The sequence below is a fragment of the Ambystoma mexicanum genome, chromosome 5q (genome assembly GCF_040938575.1).
Source record: "Ambystoma mexicanum isolate Mex_15411 chromosome 5q, UKY_AmexF1_1, whole genome shotgun sequence".
Lineage (NCBI taxonomy): Eukaryota > Metazoa > Chordata > Amphibia > Caudata > Ambystomatidae > Ambystoma > Ambystoma mexicanum.
The window spans coordinates 793,224,201-793,236,577 of record NC_090933.1 but is presented as its reverse complement, the minus strand read 5'-3'; positions in this window follow the sequence as shown (position 1 = coordinate 793,236,577).

The following is a 12,377-nucleotide window of genomic DNA, read 5'->3' as shown; positions in this document are numbered from 1 at the left end:
CCCATCCCTTGTCTACCCTTTGAAAGTGTATGGTTTGCTGCCTCCTGTTCATCACCATCTGCCTCCTCTACTTTTTTCAGATGTTCCGCTCTGCCTCCTCAAGACACACTTCCACCTACTTTGCATAATTAACTGTAACTTCTTCCTTGTAAGTCCCTTCAAACTCTTCCTTAATGCTTCCCCCAAACGTTCTTGTGCTGTTCTCTCTACACGCCCGTCCTTCTTCATTTATGTTCTTTCCTGCCTCCTCCTGGGTCACTCTTCTGCCTGCCTTCTAAATGCTCCTTCACACCTCCTCCTTAGTTGATCCTCACCTGCACCCATAATGTTCCTCTCCATTTGCTCCTCATGGTTCTCCTACCTGCTACCTCACTGAATCTCCTCTCAATCTCAACCCCATCTGCAGACTCAATCTCTTGTTCACCAACTCATACAGACCACGCTGCAACTAACAAACTCTGTAATCATGTACTCCCTTTCAGTGGTGTTCTAGGGGGTTGGCATTTAAATAGGGCTGGTTCTGAAAAGATTCTCTATGAGGGGATGGTATGGTCAGAAGACTTGTCTGAGCCTGCTCAGTGACAGGGATGTCCTGTACTTTTAGGTACATATGGGCCATCATAAATACATGTCCTTTGCTTGTTAGGCTGTAAAAGGTGATGTTTTCCCCCTTCCTGTTGTGGTTCTTGGTGCACAGCAGATCTGTGTGTTTGCCGTGGACTCTTATGGGGAGAGGTGGACCAGAGAAAAGTTTCTCCTGTACGTGGGGTGGTATTATTCCTCCCATGATATCGATGAAGGTGATGGCTGAAGGAGACCCTCTATCCCCCCTGGCCGTGGCTGAGAGGGAAGCTGTAGCTTTCCTTTCATGCAGGAAAGAATCAGATGCTCCATTGTGAATGTTGTCTAAGCACAGGAATGGCCTGCACATTGCTCTGCCCTACGGGCAGGATGTGGAAGAAGCATGAGGATTTCCCATAACTATCCTATCTGGGGTGTAGGTGGTGTTTCTGTAGGGTAACTAAGGTTTTCCCAAAATCTTCCTTCCCTAGAATCTATATTTGTTCTTTCTGGATCCACAGCATGTGTCCCTCTGTGACAGAGAAGGCTTCTGGGAGATGTAACCTTTTGCTGTCTGGCCTTTCAGAATAGCTTGATGCATTCATCTTATGATTTGTTTGGCATGGTCCTTACTTGCTTTAGGCAACATACTTCTAACAAATCCATAGTTGATACTCCCACATCCATTCCAGGTCTTCAGATAAAGAGTTAAATTCCCGGATGCGTGGTTCTTAAATGTTGGTCATTCTAAATAGGCTGGTTCACATGGCTTGGGGACATTACTTAAAGTATCATATCTAGCTTTGAGGACTGGGGATGCCTGCTTTGGGTCCTTGTGACAATGTTCATGAGGTCATCTCAGCACAATATAGTTCGGATTATGTCATCTGTCTCTGTCATAATTACTTGTAGGGTACTTATGTCATGGCAAGACTAAATGGAATGCAGTGGTACCTGGAGGAACTACCAGAAAAGGAGTCTTGCAGCGCTTTTGTGGTTGAAGCTCTAACAACTACTCATTAATGCTGTTGTGGGGGATTGGAAAAATTGAAATATAGAGATAAAAACGAATATATCTTTAATCGGGCAGAGAAGTATCCTTTGCATATATTGTTGTTCATCAAAACCTTTTTGTTAGGGAGAATTCTCTGTTTAGGCTGAATTTCCTAACCTAGTTAGTCCCCCAGCAGCTCTGCTGGATTTTTGGGGTTTATTTTTTCTCCTGTCAAGAGTGAGACTCTTTTACCCTCACTCTTGGACATGATTTGAGTGTGTTTCTTTGAATCTAGATGTGTTTAATGGGCTATGGGGTCTTTTACTGCATAGGGCTTCTTGTGATTTTGTGATGTGGGTTACACAGCACCCTCAGTGCAGTAACACAGGGGTGTCATAGTGACCCCCCAGTATAGACTCCATACCCTGGAACTGACTACTGTCTCCCAGGGCATGTAAAGTCACCATTGACTTTACTATTCTTAAATTCTGAACAGAACCAGTACAAACCATCATATTGTGGACGTACTGGCTGGGGCAATTCAATTGCCCCGGGGTCTGTTAGTCGAGGGGGCACTTCTCCGTCCCCCCTGATCGAGTTTTGGCTGGTGGCAGTGGATACTACTTTTTATATTCAACCGCAAATATTTTCCTATGGGATTTCCCATTGTTTTAGGCTACTATCTTTATTTAATTATTTACGGTAGCCTCAAACATACCGCCGGTTTATTTAATTAATATTAATTCTACGGTTGGTATTTTTTTGCCAAAACTTGATTCTAAAATGGCGTTTGTGTTCTCTTCTGTGACTTCAACCCAAGTCCAGCCCTTTGTTCCACTTTTTGGCGGGCTTCTCCACAGAAGCCCTCCAAAGTGGTGCCACTCTGTCTGGGGTACTTAGGAGGGGTGGAGGGGGATTTAGGCACCCTGGACTGAGTTGCCTAGGCAACTCAAGTCGCACTCCGTCCTGATTGGCCCAAGTGGTGAGCCGGCCGGCTCACCACTTAGCATGTTTGAGTGACAGCTAGGCTGAGTGAATGGGGGTTTTCTGCATAAAAGCAGGGCTTTGGGGACTGGAACTTCAGAAGTTGCCACAGGACCTAAGAATCCGACGAGGGAGAAGCTGAGCCGACCTGCCACGACGCCACCACCGGTGGAGCCCTGCTGGACCGTCTCACCACTTTTCCCAACGACAGAGGAGATCTCCCGCCGGAGAGTCTTCTTCCTTTGACTGGTGGGGATAACCAGTTTCACCGTCTTTTCACCTTCCCAACGTACCTCGTGGCCGCCTTGCCTGTGCCAAGCACCCCGGCAACTGGGATACCACGTTTTACCATGACCGCGAACAAAGGTACCACCTTTAACCGGAAACCTCCGTGGCTGGTTTCTTCCCTAGTAGTGCAACGACCTTCATCTTTTCTCCAAGTCGGGATCTTCTCTTCCCCTGGACGACGACGCGACTTGCACCCACTGCCAGGAACAACTGCCACTGCTGGAGGATCCTTCCCACTTAAGATACCGTGTCCCGCCAGGCTTCCCTTGCTACCGACTGTACGGGGTAGATTTAGCCCCCGGCTTTCGAACCTGGGTTAGCCTGGGACACCCTGGCTAAACTTTCCTAAGCCTCTCTAAACTCTTTTTGAACTTTCTGCAAGACTTTCTAAGCCTAGCGTAACTGTGTGATCTTGGGCGCATTTGTGCTCTGCTCTCTCTAAGAGTGGGCCCAGCCTTTGGACTTCAGCTCACCAGTGACTTTTGCTCTTCTGCCTTGCTAACAGTGTTCCTAAATCTTAGAATGGTGTACCTTTCCATATTCTGACTTTTTCCCTCCCTTTCTCACAAACTTATTGGAGTGCCATCTAGTTAAGCGCTCACCTCTGTATGAAAATAAGTGGTGTTTTACTGAGACTTATCTGATAAGGAAAAAGGAGTGAATATATTACAATAGTAACTGTGTTTAGAATATTTTACAACAAGAGTGCTGGAGTGTTTCAAACAGTGTGTTTTTAAATTAATTATTATATACTTTGATACCAAAGCTCTGGTCAGTGTTTGCTTGTATTGGTGTGTCTGAGTGCCTATTGTGTATACTTTGCATACTGCCTAACTCTTCTTGAGAGAAGTCTGACTGATCAGCCACAGCTACCAGGTAAATCTGGGTGGTACAGACTGCTACCAAGTGGGTTTACTGCTAACACCTGTAGTCCTAAATCTTTTGCAGTGTTCCCTAAGGAAACTGCACAGGTTTCTGCCTAACACTTTTACATAATCGAAAACAGTTTTTAAGAAAAGTAATATTTTGTTACGTAGAACAGACTATGCAACATACTACGGCTCTTTTATATATGACCCAAATATGTTTTAAACTGCACTCATTTTTCAAAGTGTTGATGCAATGATGATGAATTGAATTTTTGGGGGACAAGAAGTGTAATTTTAACACATTTTGTTTTTCTTGTTTTCCTCTCTCTTTATTCTGTTTAGGAGTTGGATCTATTAATAAACGTGTATCATTTATGGACGTTTTTTAATGTTGGTATGATTTCTATTAAAACGTGTTAACAAATTAATATTGAGGTATTGATGGACTAGGTTGTAGAGTACTGAATCTGATCCAAAACTCTAATTAAATCTGCAAGTGAGATACCGTTTCCTGCGCCTGCTTGTTAGTAGTAAATCGTATTTATACACAGTAAACCTCTGTCGTACTGCCATGGCAAATTAATCAGAGGCAGCACCTAAGAAAACTTGCAATAAAATATTGTCCATGTTGGGATGCAAGTGAGTCCTTAGTGCATGTGCTCGTTGCAGCTGGGGCCATGATCCGTGATATATAGACCAATATGTCAAATTAACATGTTGAAAAGCTGACAATGCTTACATTGAAATGGCATTTGCTGTCAAGGCGATACGTGTTTACAGAGCATCTGTCATGGGATTCAGAGAAGCTCAAACAAGCTGCTCAAATGTTCAGAAATGTTCTTGCTTCTAATACAGAGAGTAACATCACTCAGCTTTTTAAGCCTTCACTTGACTGATCTGTGTGCAACCTGCAATGGCAAGAATAATTCCCAGTAGGGCCGACAAAGCTCTTCATCCTTCGAAGGTTGATATATTGCATACCATTTAGTAGAGTATTAACAACACTTATTATTCCATCCTAAGGCAATTTGTATATTAAAATGATACATTATTATTATTATTATTATTATTATTATTATTATTATTATTATTATTATTATTATTATTATTATTACTATTATTATTATTATTGTCACAGGTTTAGGTCCCGGCAAAACCACTCAGCCCATCATCCTTCCCTGTCTAGGGCAATGAAACAAGTATCTCTCTGTTGCGAAATAGTAAACATTTGGAGCCCAATTAATAGAATCAAGTGCAGAAGGAATGCAAGCACCGCACGCCGATAAGGAGCGTGTGCCACGCGTTCGCCAGCCGTGGCAAACCAGCAATTGCACGGCACGTGTATTCATGGATTTTCTGAGGCATCAGTAGCTGTGGCGCAATGAACATCATGCAGCGCCAGTGATGCCCCCAACACGCCCCGTGCGCAGGAAAAAGCCAGTGAAATGCCCAATACGGCACAAGGCAGTGCCATCTGTGGCCCAGCACACAGCACCCCCATCGCAATTGCATGAAAAATCTGCGGGTACCCCGGTCAAACCAGCCGAATCGCATGGGAAGGCCCAGGCGTTCCCCGTCCACACCCCAGCATAATCGCATACTCCGGTCGCACTAGCCAAATTGCGTGGAAAGGCCCACACGGACCCCGTCCGCACCCCAGCATAATCATGTGCTCAAGTTTAACCAGACAAATCAAATGGAAAGGCCTGCGCGGACCGTGTCCGCGGCCCCAGCGTAATCGCGTACCCCGGTCGCACCAGCCAAATCATGTGGAAAGTCCCGCGCGTTCCCTGTCCACGACCCAGCGTAATCACGTACCCCGGTCGCACATGTCAAATCATTTGGAAAGGCCAGTGCATACCCCATCTGCGCTCCTGCGTATTTGCATACCCCGGTCACTCCAGCCAAATCGTGTGGAAAGGCCCGCTCGTACCCCGTCTGCACCCCAGGGTAATTGCATACCCCGGTCGCAGCAGCCAAATGGTCTCGAAAGGCCTGCGCATACCCCGTCTGTGCCCCAGCGTAATCGCGTACCCTGAATGCACAAGCCTAATCACATGGAAAGGCCTGCGTGTACCCCGGCTGCGCCCCAGCGTAATCATGTACCCTGGTTGCACCAGCCAAATAGTGTGGAAAGGCCTGCACGTACCATGTCCGTGCCCCAGCGTAATCGCGTACCCTGGTCGCACCAGCCAAATCGTGTGGAAAGGCCCAGGCTTACCCTGCGATAAACGTACAGCTCCCCTGGAAGCAAACGCCCCCTGATGGGACACCCACACCCCAGCAGCCATCAGCCACAACCACACCATGAAGGCAGCCTACACCACATAGCCCAACATCACCCGCGACCACACCCCGCAGGCAGCCCACACCACATGCTCCTCATCACCCGTGACCATACCCCTTAGGCAGCCTATACCAAATGGTCCCCCATCACCTGTGACCGTACGCCGCAGGCAGGCCCCGCCTCATGACCCCCCACCTGTGACGGCAACCTGCAGGCAGGCCTTGCCTCATGACCCCCCCACCTGTGACGGCAACCTGCAGGCGCCTCATGGGCCACCCCGACCCCACAAAACACTGTGGACCGATAGACATAAATGCAGCAGTGAAATGAAACGCCACCACACGTTGCACACTCCAAGGGTTCCATGTCATTTCATTGCGGGATGTTTTTTGTGGGGTTTTTTACCGCGATTTATTTTTTAAATGCCCCATCACATTTTTTAAAAATTATTTTGGGGGGGTTTCCCACCAAATGGCCCATTTTTGAAAAAATTTGATGCGTTTTTTCCCAAAAAATTTAATGGGAAAAACCCTGCGAAAAAACATCCCGCTACGAAAGGACATAGTACCACTCCAAGTGCACCTTAACACCCATCCATTGGTCATGCACACCACAACATGCCACATGCCATCAGAAGTTAAACATTACACATGCATGCATGTGTGCATACACATTAACAACACAGGCCAGCATCAAGGACATAGAACACAGTAAGCAAGAGTGAAACTTGCACTAAACCATCGAGACCAGACACACTTTGATTTTCACTGAAAAAATATATACTAAAAACAGTATCTAAGTACTACTCAGTGAATTTAAAAATGTACAACAGCATGAAATGAATCAATAAATAAAAGATTGTTAAAAAAAAAACATTGGATGTTAACAAAATAAAACTGAAATCAAAGATGAGGTCCATGTCCATAAATGTAGGTCCAAATGAAAACACAAATGAAAAGAAAATCATTCCTTCATGGTGAACAAAAAATAAACTGTGAAAAAGATAACTATGTACTAACAACCAGGGTCCATTGTCCCAAACCATGTCCAAAAATAACAAAGAACTATGTACAAAAAGTGGAGCAAAGTCCAAAAGAACTCCAAATAAAAGAAAACAATAAATGAAACCTACACCTACAGAACCATATACAATGGCAGCGGACTAGTCCTTCGACTCACCGTGTCCTCTCAAAGTCTTGGCCAGGGCATCATCGAACACTGCGTCCACTTCCCCTAGGCGGGGCTCAGCTCTCCCCTCGAGTGCTTGCAGGGACTCCAACATGCTACTCCGAAACTACCTGCAAGTCTCCTCGAGGACCTTAGCCCGCCTCTCTGCCCAGCGCAGTGTATTCTCTGCCCTGGCCATGGTGAGTCTAGCCCGCCGTGCCCGCTGCCGCTCTGCTACGAACTGCTGGCCAAAACGCTGACATCCTTGTTGTAAGGGCCATGTTTTCCAGCTGCCCGATACATGCCTCACTTCCATTCGAAGCCCTGAGTCCTGTCGCCTCCTACGCTGAGGCTGCTGCTGCCCAGCAACCCGGTGCCTGCGCCTCAAGTACAGCCTCCGGGATGATGACAACCCTTGGGGCTGTCGTGCATGTGCCCTACTGCTTGGGGCCTGCTCTTCCTCCATTGCCACATGTCCTGTCGCCGGCTGGATCTCTGCGGTGACCACCTTTGCTGATCCTCCTTTGACTCCCGACTGTGTGCAGGGATGTGATCTCCACCAGACTGGCCACTGGGGTTAGAACCGGTACCCAGGGGGCCCTAGTGGTATCTGGGCTGGAAGACAGCAGGGGGGACGACTGGCGCACAGAGGAGGAAGATGAGAGGGGGTGGCACCAGTGGCCAGCACACGTACCAAATTCATGACCAGGAACTGAGGTAGCCAGTTAATGAGGCGACAGACCTCATTGTGGTGATGTGGAAGCCCCCGATTGGAAGCCTGCACATCATCAAGAATGGTGCCTGTACACCTCACGATACCGGCTAGCAACGGTTAAACCCTGTCAAGAATTGCTTCACCTGCAGGTATTGGTGTATCTGTTTGCGTGGCTACATCCGCCACCTGCGGATGGGTACGGCCTGAGGCACGCCCACAGGTGCATACTGGTGCAGTCGCAGTTCCAGGAACAAGATCAGGCACTGGCCCCTCCATGGTGACCTGCACTGCCTCCGGCCCCTGACCCTGGACTTCACCAGTCACACCTACGTCATCACCCCTGCCGGGCCCATGTGCTGGGCTGATGCGGCCTCCTCCTCCGCCTCCGCCAACCGGGATGCCTCCCCACTGTCTTCCACATCGGATTGCCCCTGTGTGGGCTCACCTGTCCCTCCCACTGCCGAGGATCCCACAACCAACTTCACCCTCTTGGGCCTCCCCTCTGCAGCTGCGGCCGTTGTCATGGACGCGGTACCAGTCTCCTCGCTCACGGAAGATGACAGTACCTGGGGGGATGACTGGGCCCTGCGTCTGGCGGTATCCCTGCTGCTGTGCTCCACAGCACCTTCTGCACCCTTTTCTTCCATCCTTGGACAAGGCACTGCCTGCAACTCAAAATGTTCAGCTCACACGCTTCATGGGACATACACATCACATTCACACACTTCACCTGACAGTCATGAAGCAGGGCATGGAGCTACCATGTCAGAGTGCACTCGAGGTCAAATTGGGTGCATGAGGCAATCACACAATCAAAAGCTCAAGTAACATACATCCCATAGTGTTGGCCAGTCACACACTCACTACTCAGACACATGCACATGTACACCATGCATGTCCATGATGTTGCCAAAAGCGCCCATGTGTCACACATCTCAAATGCCCCAGTCCAGACACAGGGATGCAAACATGCATCACACATTGCAACACGGACACCATTGATGCTGCACTTACTTGAATGGACTCACATGCAGCGGTGTCTAGGACAGGTACACAGACATCTGTACAGGAGGCATGCCACACATAAGGCCAATGTGCACACTCAAACCACACGTCAGCATGCACATGCACTATGGTGGACAAGAACACATGGACACTTAACAGTCGACTCCAGGCGGATCACCAACTCCAAGACCTGGGCGTGCAGCGCTGGGTAGAAGCACTACAGGACCTGCATCTCGTCAGTGGTCAACCGGTCCTGGCGCCCCCTTCAGTCATCACCAGCCCTGTGAAAGCATTGGCCTTGATGTGGGTCCTGGACTTGAAGTCTTCCCAGCAATTGTGGATGGTAGTTGCGGGGTACCACCCCCTCCGCATTGGTGGCACCCACAATGCCCGCCCAGATCTTCCTCCGTCCTTGATTGCCGACTTGCGATGGTCCCTGGAAGAGGGCATCATAATGCCCCAAAACTTGCCCCACCAGCATGCCAACATCCCTGGATGAGAAGCTGACAGCCCTCTGCTTTCATGCCGGGGGGTTGCCACTTGCCTCAGATGGGGTTGTGCCAGACACCCCTGAGGGAGGTGTGGGTGGGCAAGGTGGTCCTGGGGCTGGGCTGTGGAGCGGTGGTCTAGAATGTCGGGAGTCTTCTGGATCAGCAGATGTGGTCACAGGTACAACAGCAGAAACTCTGGCAATGGCTTGTACAGCAGGCACCAAAATGCAGGGCACGTGGGCATCAGGCACACAGAGTGGGCAGGCAACAGCAGATGGCTCGTAGGAGGCAGCTCGGGCAGTTTGAGGCAGGTAAATTGGCTGGTAGGCAGGATGGTGGGTCTTCCATGTTACTCGCATGGCCATCCGGAAACAGCACGTTAGCATGGAATCAGAGGAAAGGCCGTAAGCGTGTAACTTACGTGACATGTGCTGAACGTTGGGCGTTGCTGTTCAGTATTGGATTAAAGGTGTATGTAGGACAACATTGCATTGTACATGCATTTCGTGGCAGACGGATGCCGGAACTGCAGAGTTTTTTGGGGTGACACGCAAATTGTTCACTACTATGACAGTGCGTACTTCTTGTTTTGGTGGGGGAGTTGCCTCCATGCACAGGCGTATGTGATGTTTTCATTTTTTTTTCTACAAGGCAAACAGAGCAGAGTGACTCAGGGGCGGATTTCCATCTCCTTAAGGGCAAGGGACGTGCGGTGCAAGCTACTGGCACCAGCACCCAGGGTCACAGGCCAGCAGTGGCATCTGCTTTCCGGAGCAGCCAGGGTGTGGAAGCTGCAGGGGCAGCTGTGGCTACCAACACCCAGGTTCAGGGTCACACAGCCAGGACTTTAGTGGTCCCGGCCCAGGCCCAGAGTGACTCAGGGGCGTATTTCCTTCTCCGTAAGGGCAAGAAACGTGCGGTGCAGGCTGCTGGCACCAGAACCCAGGGTCACAGACCAGCTGTGTCATCTGCTGTCCAGAGCAGCTAGGGTGTGGAAGCTGCAGGGGCAGCTGTGGCTACCTACACCCAGGCTCAGGGTCAAACAGCCAGGACTGTAGTGGTCCCGGCTCAGGCCAAGTCTGACTCAGGGCTGGATTTCCATCTTCCTAAGTGTAAGAGACATGCAGTGCAGCCTACTGGCACCAGCACCTATGTACAAATACTTGCAAGGCAGCCTACTGTCACACCATCATTGCCTGATGCCATGGCCCAGTCCACCAGTACTCCAGTCCGTACTGACCCAAGTGTTTCCAGCCACTCCGGGTCTGCACAACCCTGCAAGTAGCAAAAGCGTGCAGTAGCGGGACAGGATCAGACCCAAGGCACGGCACAGAAGCCCCACACATCAAAGAAGTAGAGCTTCTGTAATGATGAACTCGACATCCTCGTGGACTACATGTTGGAGAATGAACGTGTTGGGTGTCTTGACCCAAGTTCAAGTTATTAGGCTACAACATTTGTGCTGTGGGTTTAGGAATTCCAAGAGGGCGGAAAAGCCCACATTTGCGCCACAATCCTGGAGAACCGTGCAGTTTTGCGCACACCAAAATGGTCGCCTGACCTGCCACCCACCAGTGCGAGCGTGATAGGACAGAAGCGCCATGAGTGAAATGTGGTGCCAAAGGAAAAACAGCAGTGCCTGTTAGCTCAGAAAGCGCTTTGAAATCACCTTTGTTTCTCTGAAATGCAAGCTAAAAATGCCTATTTTAAACATTGCAAGATATTCAAAAATCTCACTGAACACCAACAGACATTTGGCAGAATGTATTCTTGTGTGCATACTAAATCTGGATAGAGAAAGAGCCCAAAACAATGTTTATAACAAAACTGGCTGAGCTGTGGATGTCAGCAGCTCAAGTGAAATTGGACTGAAAGACATTAAAATCTAAATGTTTAAAATAAATGAGTGACCTACTGTCGAGTGTCACATAGTTTGCAACTGTTAAATGTCATAGTTTTGAACTTAGAATCAGTGTTCTAGCTTTGTGTGTAAAAATTGCAAGTTTGGTTTGAATGTAGAAAACTGGGAACCAAAGTGGCATTTGGTTGAAGCCTGGCTTGAAGAGAGTGAATTCTGCCCGGCAACTACCCCCGACAGGAGTTGAAACCTGATCAGCAGCTGTGTTCCCAGGCCTGGCTGTATTCTGCTGCCCCTGCCAAAAGGAGATGACACCTCTCTGATTGAATTAGGGGAGTGGCACCTGGGGACTGCAGGAAACTAAACAAAGCACTGTCCTTGGCCCAGGCAAATGTTAAATTATGGGGGATTCTAAGAGAGGGGCGTTATACAAGGATTCATCATCCAGATCATAACTTGTCATAAAAATATATAAATAAGGGCTTCCCTTGAGCAATCCCAGACAAGGCACTGACTTAGTGGGAATGCTTGATTGGAGTCATTAACAGAGTGGGGGCTCGTAGCCGGGGATTCTGAATTAGATCTACCATTTGTGCAGCTTAAATACAGTGTGCTAACTGACGGGATACATACAACCGGTCGGATCACCACGCTGTGGTACGCTGTAAAGCACTCCTCAAAGGAACGTTCTGAGGAAACGGTCTGTTTTGCAAAATAAAATACAAACTTCTGTAAGTCAGGAAGGAAATCAAGTTCCAGAGTGACGACCTTGGTAGCTATCAAAATACCCAGAGAACACCTCTTACATAAGCTATTTGTGAGAGGTGAGTGGGCTCATCAGGACCAGGTGGTCTGGTTGCAGGCAGTCGCACCCCAGATCACTGAAACAGGGTCAGATATATGGAGAGATCAGGTTCCTTTACATGTGGCCCTGAGTGAACTATATATGGCCACTAAGGCTAAGGATGAGCACAACAAGATAGCCAGGGTAGCGGCATATTTATATTTACATATGGGAGCCATACACGACAAATATGCTGAAGGCCAAGATCTGGCAAATAGGCAACTAATGGCATTAGAGAAGGCCCAATCTGACCTGGTCTCTTCTGAGCAGAGGCTGCAGAGGAGCCAGGAGTCAGAAAATGATAGTAGGCAGTA